This window comes from Heloderma suspectum, chromosome 2 (assembly GCF_057233095.1).
Source record: "Heloderma suspectum isolate Gila_16-S chromosome 2, 16-S_ref, whole genome shotgun sequence".
NCBI lineage: Eukaryota > Metazoa > Chordata > Lepidosauria > Squamata > Helodermatidae > Heloderma > Heloderma suspectum.
Genome location: NC_139459.1, coordinates 264,785,255 through 264,798,930, shown reverse-complemented (window position 1 = coordinate 264,798,930; position 13,676 = coordinate 264,785,255). Strand labels below are relative to the sequence as shown.

Genomic DNA, 13,676 nt, shown 5'->3' with positions numbered 1-13,676 from the left:
AGGCTGTGTACTGTTTATGTATATTTATTTATTTTGAGGATTCTTACACTGCTGTTCAGCCAAAAAGGCTGCCAGAGTGTATGGCATAAGATCTATAACAAGCAAGATTGCCCCTGCCTGCAGGCTTACAATCTAAAACACACAACACAAAAGGAAAAAAGAATGGAGAAGAAAGAGTAAACAAGCAAACTTGGGTACCAGTTCTTAACCTACAGTGACCAGCTTGAATGGGAACAGTTTAGGGAAAGGAGGAGCCAAATAGAGCTAGTCTCAAGGCAGAGTTGATGGAACAGGCCCTGCTGTCCCATCCCTCTCTCTGCTGCAGCTAGGTGGAATGGCTGCTAGTAGATGTCAGCTGAGGGAAAGGAGGAACCAGATGGAGCTACTCTCTCAGCAGAGCCGATGGACTAGGGTCTGCTTCCCATCTATCCCTCTGGTGCAGCCGGATGGAATATCTGGAATATGTGCACAAATGTATAGATCATTTATCAGACAGATGCCATATCATTGGTCTTTTCTCCTCAGGTCTGAATTTGGAATGTGTCCTTGATGGTTAAAGAGGGATATATAATGTTACTAAATTCCATTCATTACATTCAATAGATACGTTGGTTGATTGGTATATTGCCCAACTGGCCAATGCCCTTGGGGTGGTTTGCAATCATAAAACCAAAAAACAGCAGCAAAATAACCATAATAAAAGTATCAAAATAATACAATATTAAAATAAAAATATTTAAAACATTGAGGAGCCAGCAGTAAGATTAATAACCAAGCAACTGATTAAAGATTAAATGCCTGCTTAAAGAGCAAGGTCTTAACCTGGCATCTAAATGTATACAATGAAGATACCTGGCAGATCTCCCTGGGAAGGACTTTAATTATCACCTTGAATGCCATTTTGTCAGAAAGACTAATAGGTTTTAATAATATTAATAATAACGATACATCAAGACTAGCTGACAATGTTTGTAATTAATTTCTCTTATACTGATGATATGGCTCTTAATTCTCATATTTGAAAAGAAACATAACAAAATGAGAAGGGCAGGATGACATGGACACACCACCTTCATGTCAGTACTATTATATTATACTTTAGATTTTATGTCTAAAATCAAGATGGGAACAATCATACAACACAAAATCACCAGCAACCTAGACATTGCTCTTATATGAACACAAATGGTATTTTATTGTTGTAAGCCGCCTTGGGAGATCTTCCCTGAAAGGTGGCCAAGAAATATTTTAAATAAATAAAATAAATGGAAATATAGCACCTACAAAACAGAAACGAAAATGGTGGTTATGATGAAAGGGCAAGTGTGAGGTACCTTCCTTGTGAGGTAGGACAGGAAATATTTGTTTCTTTAAGTTCCTTTTCTGATTCTGTGCTATTTTCCTGCATGAATGGGCATTTTAGAAGATACTGGCCAGGACTAGACTAGAGGGTTGTTGTTTTTTCTTTAGTTCCTGGATGGAGTAGCAAGTTTAGCAGGGGGTGGGTGAGTGGCTGGGTGGGTGGGAAGGTTTAACCCCTCTCTATCTATGTTTGGCGGTCCCAATCCAGAATGGGTCCCTGGCACTTACAACAAAGTAAAAAAAAGTTAGCATCAGCTACTACACGGTACACATTTAATTTAGCATGTCATTTAGCCCTGATACTCTATTAGTTTGACTGATATACACACATTGTTATGTTTGCCCAATCAAAGCAGATCTTAGAGCTGGGCCCTTTGTTAGAATTCATGCCAGTCCACTTTTCAAAGTTAGCAACTTGTTATATACTAATAATTTTTGTTCAGTCAATTATCTCTCATTGTCTAAGCAGTAGCAGCTGTGCCGGCAATAAATCACATTGGAAATGCTTAGATGTTGCCTGCTTTATGCAAAGCACTGTCAACATCTGGAAAATAAAAGAACGAACAGGCCCCTAAAATAAAATATTTTAAAGAAACCTCAGTCTTTTGCATTACACCAGACCAGTGAAACCTTCTACAACAAGGAGGATAAAAGCTTGAGGAAAGGGCCATAGCTCAATGATACAGCACATGTTTTGCATGCAGAAGGTCACAGCTTCATTCCCCAGCATGTCCAGTTAGGCAGTAGGGAAGATATGAATCCTTGCATCAGAACCACAGCCTAGAGAGAAAGCACCTGCATCCACCCCACCCCTCATCAAAAGTGTAATGATTGGGTGTCCAATATAGTACAGAGTGTTGCTTATTTGAAATCCAGGAGTTTTTTGTATTTTGTATGGTTCAGCGTCCATATTGCCACTGTTGAGTTTTCTGCCTTGACTTTGTGGGTGCTTGCTTGAATGTATTATGCCATGGTTTGGTCCCAAGTATAATTTTCAATGACCAAGCTATGTCTTATATCTCTCACTACATCTACTAGGAAAAAGGTCCCATTGATTTCAGTGGAAATTATTTCCACATAAATGAGCTTAGGGACACAGCCTGTGACAATCACTCTGGAGGGTATAGATGTTCAGAATATATAGGTGTACTGTTGGCTGACCTTCCTTTTGGGAAGCATTCCTGACCCAAAGCCTCCTGTATTTCTGCCTTCATGGAAACGGACACGGAGCCTGCAGAGGTAGGTACATGGTCAAAAAGATTTTATTCACAGAATGACATTCTCAGTTAACTGAAATACAGAAATGAAATTATCCATATTCATACCCTTGCAGAAAGCAGCTTTGAAGAGCCATACTGGTTGGAAAATTACACAAGGGAAAAGGGTTACCCCACTGCCCCAGCGCCACCATCCCAATTTTGCTCCCTCCACCAAAAGGAAAGAAAAACACACAAGTGATCTCATCATGAATCTCCTAACATCACATCTAATTTGATCCTCCATGTCTATATGAAAAGGGAAATCTGGGGTTTGATCAACATCTTGCATAGTCAATTCTTCTGGCAACAAAGCAAAGCTCTCTCAAGTAGAGATGCATTCCCACTTGTTCCCATTCCACTCAGTGTATTCCTACTCACTTTCTCTACTCCATGAGCAATATTCCTAGTTCACAATTCTGCTGCTATATTCTTTGCCTTTTCAAGTTCTGTTCTAGCTAAGATTCCTTTGGTCTTAGGAAAAGCAATCCCATTGTTTTTATTTTTAGCTAAATGTTTAGGATGATGAACAAAGAACATTTATTCTTCCATCATTTTCTGTCTTGTTGAAATGGCTGGCATTTCCACAGCTCCTTTCATCTAGTTCAATACAACATCGCTGGGCTAACGGAGCTGGAATGCAATCAAGTGTGTTTCATAGTTCCACAACACTCTCTCTAGCTAGCCTTGTATAAGCATTGTGTTCTGCTTTTAGAAATAAAGCGTTTCTTTCTCCTTTTTGGAGAGGTCATTAGCTAAATCTTCCTTCAACCCCTCCTCCAGTGCTATCAAGAAAAGCTGCAAAGATCTGCTGTTCACCCTTCTTGAGTAAATCAACTCTGCTCATTGAAATTCTTCCTTCAAACTGGTCTTGTGTCTATTTGGCCTTCCATTTAGGCCCCCTTGGTGGGTAACCCAGTTAGCAATAAAGATAAGTATCTCAAGGAGTTCTCCTAATACAAAGCTCTTACGCTCGGGAGAATGTTCAAGTTAGCCACTTTGGGATGATATCCTTGTTGCTACACCATGATTTTGCTTAAAGAAAAAGTGCCCGCCCAATATTTATTTATTTATTTATTAAATTTATTAATTGCCCATCTGGCCGGTCATCCAGCCACTCTGGGCGATGTACAGAGTATATAATAGAACAGTTTAAAACAATAAAATTCTACAGTAAAAACACCATATTTCTAAAATACCCTAACCCACCTCAAATGACTGCCTGAACAACCACGTTTTTAATGTGTGGTGGAAGCTCATTAAAGAGGGGGCATGGCGGAGTTCCCTAGGGCAGGTGTTCCACAGAGTCGAGGCCACCACAGAGTAGGCCCTTATCCCAATATCCCCAGTTTCCAATGAGAAATATGGACAAGCCCCCAAAGGGTCTGAAATCAGTGCTTGAATGAAGACCAAAGCAGACAGGAAGAGTCTCCAGGAAAGTAGCAAGGTGCAGGTGCTCAGTGTGGAGAGTGACACTGCCAAAAGAGAAGAACTGGAAAATGGAAAAGGTACTTGCACTCTGACCATATCTATACCATGGCAGACAGCCAATATTGAATTGATGTTACAATGCTTCTATGCAGCACATGTCAGAAGGAGATATGGCCTTCTTCTGCTTAAGCCGGTGTGCCTCCTCACTAGACAGACATGTTCATTAAAGCAGAATTAGACAGACCTCAAGCTTGCAAGCCCTTTCATGGATCACTGCCTTGTTGTGGCGAAGGGGCTTGCGTAACTCAGTGAAGCCATAAGCTATGCCGTGCAGGGCCACCCAAGACGGACAGGTCATGGCAGAGAGTTCTGACAAAATGTGGTCCACTGGAGAAGGAAATGGCAACCCACTCCAGTATTCTTGCCAAGAAAACCCCATGGAACGTATCACAAGGCTAAAAGATATGACGCCGGAAGATGAGCCCCTCAGGTCGGAAGGTATCCAATATGCTACTGGGGAAGAGCAGAGGGTATTTCCAAGTAGCGCCAGAAAGAGTGAAGCGGCTGGGCCAAAGCCGAAAGGACACTCAGCTGTGGATGTGTCTGGTGGTGAAAAGAAAATCCGATGCTGTAAAGAACAATATTGTTTAGGAACCTGGAATGTCAGATCAATGAATCAAGGTAAGCTGGAGGTGGTCAAACATGAGATGGCAAGATTGAACATCGACATCTTGGGAATCAGCGAACTCAAATGGACAGGCATGGGCGAATTTAATTCAGGTGACCATCATATCTACTATTGTGGGCAAGAATCCCTTAGAAGAAATGGAGTAGCACTCATAGTCAACAAAAGGGTGGGAAAAGCAGTACTGGGGTACAATCTTAAAAATGATAGAATGATCTCAGTACGAATCCAAGGCAAACCATTCAACATCACAGTAATTCAAGTCTATGCCCCAACTACTGAGGCCGAAGAAGCTGAGGTTGATCGGTTCTATGAAGACCTACAACACCTTCTAGAACTAACACCAAAAAAAGATGTCCTCTTCATCATAGGGGATTGGAATGCTAAAGTAGGAAGTCAAGAAATCACCGGGATAACAGGCAGGCATGGCCTTGGTGTACAAAATGAAGCAGGACAAAAGCTAATAGAGTTTTGCCAAGAGAACACGCTGATCAGAGCAAACACTCTTTTCCAACAGCACAAGAGGAGACTCTACACATGGACGTCACCAGATGGTCAATATCAAAATCAGATTGATTATGTCCTTTGCAGCCAAAGATGGAGAAGCTCCATACAGTCAGTAAAAACAAGACCTGGAGCTGACTGTGGCTCAGATCATGAGCTGCTTCTTGCAAAATTTCGGCTTAAATTGAAGAACGTCGGGAAAACCACTAAACCGTTCAGGTATGACCTAAATCATATCCCTGATGAATATACAGTGGAGGTGAGGAATAGATTTCAGGGATTAGACCTGATAGACAGAGTGCCTGAGGAACTATGGACGGAGGTCCGTAACATTGTTCAGGAGGCAGCAACTCAATCCATCCCAAAGAAAAAGAAATGCAAGAAAGCCAAGTGGCTGTCTGATGAGGCTTTACAAGTAGCTCACGAAAGAAGGGAAGCGAAAAGCAAGGGAGAAAGGGGAAGATATAGCCAACTGAATGCAGAGTTCCAGAGAATAGCAAGGAGAGACAAGAAGGCCTTCTTAAATGAACAATGCAAAGAAATCGAGGAAAACAACAGAATGGGAAAGACTAGAGATCTCTTCAAGAAAATTGGAGATCTCAAGGGAACGTTTTGTGCAAAGACGGGCATGATAAAGGACAAAGAAGGCAGGGACCTCACAGAAGCAGATGAGATTAAGAAGAGGTGGCAAGAATACACAGAAGAACTCTACAGGAAAGATCTGAATGTCCCTGATACCCATGATAGTGCGGTCACTGAACTTGAGCCGGACATCCTAGAGAGTGAAGTCAAGTGGGCCTTAGGAAGCATTACTAATAACAAAGCTAGCGGAGATGACAGTATTCCAGCCGAGCTATTTAAAATCCTAAAAAATGATGCTGTTAAAGTGCTGCATTCAATATGCCAACAAATCTGGAACACTCAACAGTGGCCACAAGACTGGAAAAGGTCAGTTTACATTCCAGTTCCAAAGAAGGGCAACGCCAAAGAGTGTTCAAACTACCGCACAATTGCGCTCATTTCACATGCCAGCAAGGTGATGCTCAAAATCCTACAAGCTAGGCTTCAGCAGTATGCGAACCGAGAACTACCGGAAGTACAAGCTGGGTTTCGAAGAGGCAGAGGAACTAGAGATCAAATCGCCAACATTCGCTGCATTATGGAGAAAGCCAGAGAATTCCAGAAAAACGTCTATTTCTGCTTCATTGACTACGCTAAAGCCTTTGATTGTGTGGATCACAACAAACTGTGGCAAATTCTTAAAGTGATGGAAGTACCAGACCACCTTACCTGTCTCCTGAGAAACCTGTACGAAGGTCAAGAAGCAACAGTAAGAACCAGACATGGAACAACCGATTAGTTCAAAATTGGGAAAGGAGTACGACAAGGCTGCATATTGTCACCCTGCTTATTTAACTTATATGCAGAGTACATCATGAGAAATGCCGGGTTGGATGAATCAGAGGTCGGAATTAAGATTGCTGGGAGAATTATCAACAACCTCCGATATGCAGACGATACCACCCTAATGGCAGAAAGCGAAGAGGATCTCAAGAGCCTCTTGTTGAGGGTGAAAGAGGAGAGTGTAAAAGCTGGTTTGAAACTCAACATTAAAAAAACTAAGATCATGGCATCTGGCCCCATCACTTCCTGGCATATAGAAGGGGAAGAAATGGAAGCAGTGACAGATTTTACTTTCTTGGGCTCCAAGATCACCGCAGACGGTGACTGTAGCCATGAAATTAAAAGACGCTTGCTCCTGGGGAGGAAAGCTATGGCCAACCTAGACAGCATAGTAAGAAGCAGAGACATCACCTTGCCGACAAAGGTCCGTCTAATCAAAGCTATGGTTTTCCCAGTAGTAATGTATGGCTGTGAGAGCTGGACTATAAGGAAGGCTGAGCGCCGAAGAATTGATGCTTTCGAACTGTGGTGCTGGAGAAGACTCTTACGAGTCCCCTGGACTGCAAGGAGGTCAAATCAGTCCATCCTAAAGGAAATCAACCCTGAGTGCTCATTGGAAGGACAGATAATGAAGCTGAAGCTCCAATATTTTGGCCACCTAACGCGAAGAGAAAACTCCCTGGAAAAGACCCTGATGCTGGGAAAGACTGAAGGCAAAAGGAGAAGGGGACGGCAGAGGATGAGATGGCTAGATAGCATCACGGATGCAATGAATATGAACTTGAGCACGCTCCGGGACAGAGCGCAGGACAGGAAGGCCTGGTGTGCTATGGTCCATGGGGTCACGAAGAGTCGGACACGACTGAACAACAACAACAACAACCAAAAGAATGGAACTGAGCGCAAAATTAATGCACAAAAGAAGCCACTCCTGGTTAGCCCAAACTTTCTTCATTTCACCAGTATAATTTGTAGGGTAGGGTGGGGTGGGGAGAGTCATTTTGTTGCTGCATTTGTTAAACAATTGGGAGTCAGAAATCTGTGCTGATCTACTGCAAATTACCCAGAGACAAGCAGTGAGTGGTAGATCTATCTTCTGCCCACTCCTGCAATAAGGACTTTCACCCATCCAAGTGGTCCATGTTACAGAAAGACATGTGTGCAGCCCATCAGTAACTGGAGTTTGTGTGTGTTCATTGTGACTCGGCATTATTTGAAAACTCCCACCTCTTTTTAAGAAATGCTCAGAGCTGCCTTTTGGAATACTCAACTTTGCTGACTCATTGGGGCCATTTGACTAAAGCCCATAGCCTCCAGTTACATTACACCTTTACAGTTATGCTGTGTCAGTTGGGAGTCTGCACCTCCAACCCTGCAAGGTAGGACAGGCCGCAAACCAAACTTTGTAGTATTTTTCAGAGGTTGTTTGCCACTGCTCACATGATTAATAACTCCTCTTAGCCTACACATGTGAGAATCTAGGCTTAAGGCTTATATTTCCAGAGCTTCCTTCCTTTAAAATCCTTTATACTGTGGTCTAGACCAGCTGGCTGAGGTCAACTTCAAGCTAGGCAAAATAACTAAGGCTGCAATCCTATGCATATTTACCTGGAAGTAAGCTCCATAGAAAGCAATGGGACTTACCTCTGAGTAAACATTCATAGGATTGTACAGTAAGGACACAATCCTATGGCCGCTAGTCAGTGGCCAGATGGCCATAGGATTGGTGGGTTACTGGGAACCAACTTTGGAGCCCGTGCTCCAAGGTCAGTTCCTGGAGGCCCGACCCCCACCCCCTCCTTGTAGGCAGCGCAGATCGGCCCCGCGCTCTGCACTCAGAAGAACAGCATGGAGCGGGGAAAATGGGGCATTCCTGGGGGCAGGGCGGTTGGAAGTGCACCACGACACATCCTATGTGTTGTCTGGCCGCCTCACCCCATGCTCCGAGGTCTCGTGGCTAGACAGCTGAAATTGGCTGTCTAGCCGCGAAAACGGGGCAGCAGGAGCAGGGAGGAGATCCGCTCCTCACCTCTCCTCCCACCCTGCACTGGATAGGCAGTCGCGCCTGGGGCTGAGAGATGACCATCGATCCAGATAGGATTGCTCGCTCCATCAACTTCAGTTTCCGAGTATATTTATTTAAGAACCAAGCAGAGAGAAGATCAGGAATGGTAAGTTGTTTTTAAAATAAAACGAAACAGACATTGAACTAATGACAATGTAGTTAACTCACTAAAGCAGCTTGCAGGTGATAGCCTGGAAGAGTTTACTCTCGATGCTTTCCCAGCTGCTCAACAACAAAGGATACTTTCCAGCCAAGGGCTCCTAGCATTAGCAATCAAAAGGCATCATGCAGCTGTTCCGTCTTTTCTTAACTGATTTTTTTTTCTGCTAAGAAAAAAGATGGGTGCAGCGGGAAGCCATGGGAGGGCTACAAAATGAAAACAGTGTCATCTGGAACCCTAAGATTGTGAAATTACACAAGAAAAGCCACATCTGGAAGCACCCAAAGAAGATTTCACAAAGGTATTTCTATGGAGCTTGGCCAGTCGCAGAGAGGGGAATTCAAACAGACCGGTCAAGGCCTGATCATGTGGCCTTCTAGTGGTCCTTGCATATACTTTGTGAAGGGATGAGCTATGGGGGCGTGTGAAAGGGGAGAGTCAGACTTGGATGCGTAGTGTCTATTTTGGCGCCAATAGCTTCCTGGGAATGTTTTTTGTTCAGAGACATTCTAGAAAGGGTTGGGGGCGGGCTTGTCTTCTCACTTGGTATTTAATTAACATGGTATTAATTCTGGTTTGCACTTTACACAGATGACTTGTGAAAATGTATAAACATTTCATTCTATAAGTCGCTGGCTAACATCTTGGTGTACCCAAAATTGCACTTGTCAGCAATACATGAAAGGAAATCCTGAGATACTTTCAGACAACTCCGAGATAGATACCAGAATGAGTTACTTTCTTGCAAAATACATGTATTATATTCAGTTTCCCCACCTCCTCGTAATAGGTGCATTATTAAAGAAAAAAAATGCTTTGTTTTTGAGAGTGGAAACAAAGGATTCGTTAGCATAAAACATTATCACCTAAGGCAGAATCATGTATCTTGTTAACATGTTCATATTGTATCTTGCACTAACCACAAATAGTGAATTTTAATGGAGAGCATGGTCCATGGGGTCACGAAGAGTCGGACACAACTGAACGACTGAACAACAACAACAACAACGTTAGTGCACATTAAGCCAAGATGACCTTTATTTCTTCTGACTGCCTTGGCTCCATAAATTAAAACCACAGTCCCACTGCTTCTGTTACAAACATGTGGAGGCTAGTGAAAGCTAGAAACTATCTTTAAAATATAAAATTGTTCAGCTCTATCAAGCTAGTTCCTTGAGACATCGAACTGTTCCTTTGAAGGGCTAAACAGGCAACAGAAACACCTGATGGCAACTTTTGTGTACTGTCTCTTTAAGAGGGGAGCCAGAAGGTACAGCACATGCCAGCCATGTGAGTGAACTGGAAGAAGGTCACACTTTTGAAGCAGAACCCTGTATGACTAGTAGCGCCTGTGTCTCCTCAGGGGCCAGAACAATCCTGGGCCTAGATGGGAAAGTAACCAGGAACAATTTGTAGTTATGTTGCCCTTCTGTCCCCCCCCCCCCTACAATACTTGTATTTCTGCCCTGGGTTTTCCCCAGTGAGTTGTAATAATAAATAGTTGAGCTTTCAGGAAAAGTCTGGTGTGTGCTGCTGTTCTCACGTATACAATAGCAACGGCTCAAAACTACTTGTTATTAATTTTCAAGTACTCCTGCAGGAGTTTTTCACAGCCTCTGCCTTCCAAACTAACCTGTTTTATTCAAACAAAGCCTCTCCACAGGGCTCTCTCAGGCTGTGGCCTCTGTCTCCTCAGGCCAGAAGCAGTGGGTGTCGCCCTCAAACACTTCCTGGTTCCACCCAGGAAGCGCACCCCACTCAGGCTGAATCCAGCAGTTCTTTCATACTGTTACATTCTCTTTTGAGAAAAGGAAGAAAGACCAGGAACACTTACGCATAGTCTTTCAGGTGTGTGGGTCTCTGAGGGTGCAATCCTATGGCTGCTAGTCAGCGGCTAGACGGCCATAGGATAGGCAGCCCACACTCATAAGAGCAGCATGGAGCAGCGAAAACAGGGTGTTCCTGGGGACAGGGAGGGAGAAGTGCCTTTCTAATGCTTCCTATGCATCATGTGGCGTCCACGCCCCCCCCGCTCTGACTTCCTGCGGCTAGAAAGCTGAAACCAGCTGTCTAGCTGCGAATGCAGGGCTGCTGAAGCACAGAGGGGAAGATCCCCTCCTCAGTGCTCCTGCCCTGGATTGGATAGAATCATAGAACAGTAGGGTTGGAAGGGGCCTACGAGGCCATCGAGTCCAACCCCCTGCTCAATGCAGGAATCCAAGTCAGAGCATCCCTGACAGATGGCTGTCCAGCCTCGTCTTGAAGGCCTCCAGTGTGGGAGAGCCCACCACCTCCCTAGGGAATTGGGTCCATTGTCGTATTGCTCTAATAGTCAGGAAGTTTTTCCTGATGTTCAGCCGGAATCTGGGTTCCTGTCACTTGAGCCCATTATTCCATGTCCTGCACTCTGGGATGATCGAGAAGAGATCCTGGCCTTCCTCTCTGTGACAACCTTTCAAGTACTTGAAGAGCGCTATCATATCTCCCCTCAGTCTTCTCTTCTCAAGGCTAAACATGCCCAGTTCTTTCAGTCTCTCCTCATAGGGCTTTGTTTCCAGTCCCCTGATCATCTTTGTTGCCCTCCTCTGAACTCTCTCCACTTTGTCTGCATTCTTCTTAAAGTGTGGTGCCCAGAACTGGACACAGTACTCCAGATGAGACCTAACCAGTGCTGAGTAGTGGGGAACTAGTACTTCCCAGGATTTGGAAGCTATGCTTCTATTAATGCAGCCTAAAAGAGCATTTGCCTTTTTTATAGCCACATCACATTGTTGGCTCATATTCAGCTTGTGATCCAGAACAGTTCCAAGATCCTTCTCGCTTGTAGTGTTGTTGAGGCACGTATCCCCATTGTGTAACTGTGCATTTGGTTTCTTTTTCCTAGGTGCAGAACTTGGCATTTATCCCTATTAAATGTCATTCTGTTGTTTTCTGCGCAGTGCTCCAGTCTATCAAGATCACTTTGAATTTTGTTTCCGTCTTCCCAGGTATTACCTATCCCGCCCAATTTTGTGTCATCTGCAAATTTGATCAGCATTCCCTGCACCTCTTCTTCCAAGTCATTATTAAAAATGTGGAAGAGCACTGGGCCCAGGACTGAGCCCTGCAGTACCCCACTCGTTACCTCTCCCCAGTTTGAGAAGATCCCATTGATAAGCACTCTTTTGAGTCCGATTCTGTAGCCAACTGTGGATCCACCGGATTATTGTTTCATCTAGCCCACTTTCAGCTAGTTTGCTCATCAGGATATCATGGGGCACTTTGCTGAAAGCTTTGCTGAAGTTGAGGTATATTATGTCTACAGCATTCCCACAGTCCACAAGGGAGGTGACTTGATCAAAAAATGAGATCAGATTCATCTGGCAGGATTTGTTCTTGACAAATCGATGTCGGCTTTGAGTAATCACTGCATTGTTTTCAAGGTGCTTCCAGATGGATTGCTTTATCATCTGCTCCAGAATTTTCCCAGGGATTGATGTCAGACTGACTGGTCTGTAGTTCCCAGGTTCCTCCTTTTTACCCTTTTTGAAGATAGGGACAACATTAGCCCTCCTCCAGTCATCTGGCACTTCACCCGTCCTCCATGATTTCTCAAAGACAATAGACAGTGGTTCTGAGAGTTCTTCTACCAGTTCCTTCATTACCCTAGGATGCAGTTCAACTGGCCCTGGAGATTTGAACTCATTCAAAGTAAGCAGATGTTCTTTGACCATATGCCTATCGATCTCAAGCTGCAATCCTGCCCCTTCAGCCTGGTCTTCACCTTTGCCAGGGGGCTCATAGACCCTCTTTTGGGAGAAGACTGAGCCACAGTAGGAATTGAGCACCTCTGCCTTTTCTTTGTCATCTGTTATCGTTTTGCCATCCTTATTTAATAGCTGAACCACCATTTCTTTCCTCTGTCTTTTACTATGCATGTAGCTGAAGAAAGCTTGTTTGTTGCTTTTAGCATCTCTCGCTAACCTCAGCTCGTTCTCAGCTTTAGCCTTCCTGATGCCATCCCTGCAATTCTGTGCTACCTGCCTGTATTCTTCCTCCCAAGTTCAGAGGCGGCCGCCTATCCCGATAGGATTGCGCCCTCCATAACTCACCCACTTCAAGTGTGTCTAGGTTCAGCGATGACATCTTCAGCTGCCATCCTTTATTCTGTTCCTTCTAGACTCAGGTTGTGTCCCTGCTGCAGTGTCTTCTGCATTCATCTCCCCTGAACTATCCCTACCGCTAAGGGAGACATTTTTCTTCCTCTGTCAAAATACTAGAACCCGGGGTCATCCTATGAAGCTGATTGGTGGGAGATTCAGGATAGATAAAAGGAAGGACTTCTTCACACAGCGCATAGTTAAACTATGGAATTCGCTACCACAGGATGTAGTGATGGCCACCAATTTGGATGGCTTTAAAAGGGGGTTGGACAAATTCCTGGAGGAAAAGGCTATCAGTAGCTACCAGTCTTGCTGGCTATGTGCTACGTCCACTACCAGAAGCAGTGAGCCTATGTACACCAGTTGCTAGGGAACATGGGTGGGAGGGTGCTGTTGCGCTCATGCGCTGCTTGTGGTTTCCTAGTTGACAGCTTGTTGGCCACTGTGTGAACAGAATGCTGGACTAAATGGACCTTTGGTCTGATACAGCATGGCTGTTTTTATGTTCTTATGAACTATCCTCTGGTGTGTCTCTCCCTGGTCAGCGCATGGGAAGGATTCCCTGCTTGTCTTATTCCACAGGATCCTCTGCTGGTTACATGCTTGTCCCTTGTTCAGATGCATGGTATCACCTGATTATTCTGTTGTTTTCCTTAAATGTCTTCTG

At 44.2% G+C, this 13,676-nt stretch overlaps 1 long non-coding RNA gene across 1 annotated transcript; it reads right to left on the bottom strand.

Annotated features, from left to right (window-relative positions):
- LOC146354499 (uncharacterized) lies at positions 1–10,595 on the bottom strand. Its single transcript, XR_014788421.1, has 3 exons — positions 10,501–10,595; positions 2,524–2,593; positions 1–455 (listed from the first exon to the last, which is right to left on the bottom strand). It is a non-coding gene; the product is annotated as an uncharacterized LOC146354499 (long non-coding RNA).
- Between the last annotated feature and the right edge of the window lie 3,081 nt (positions 10,596–13,676).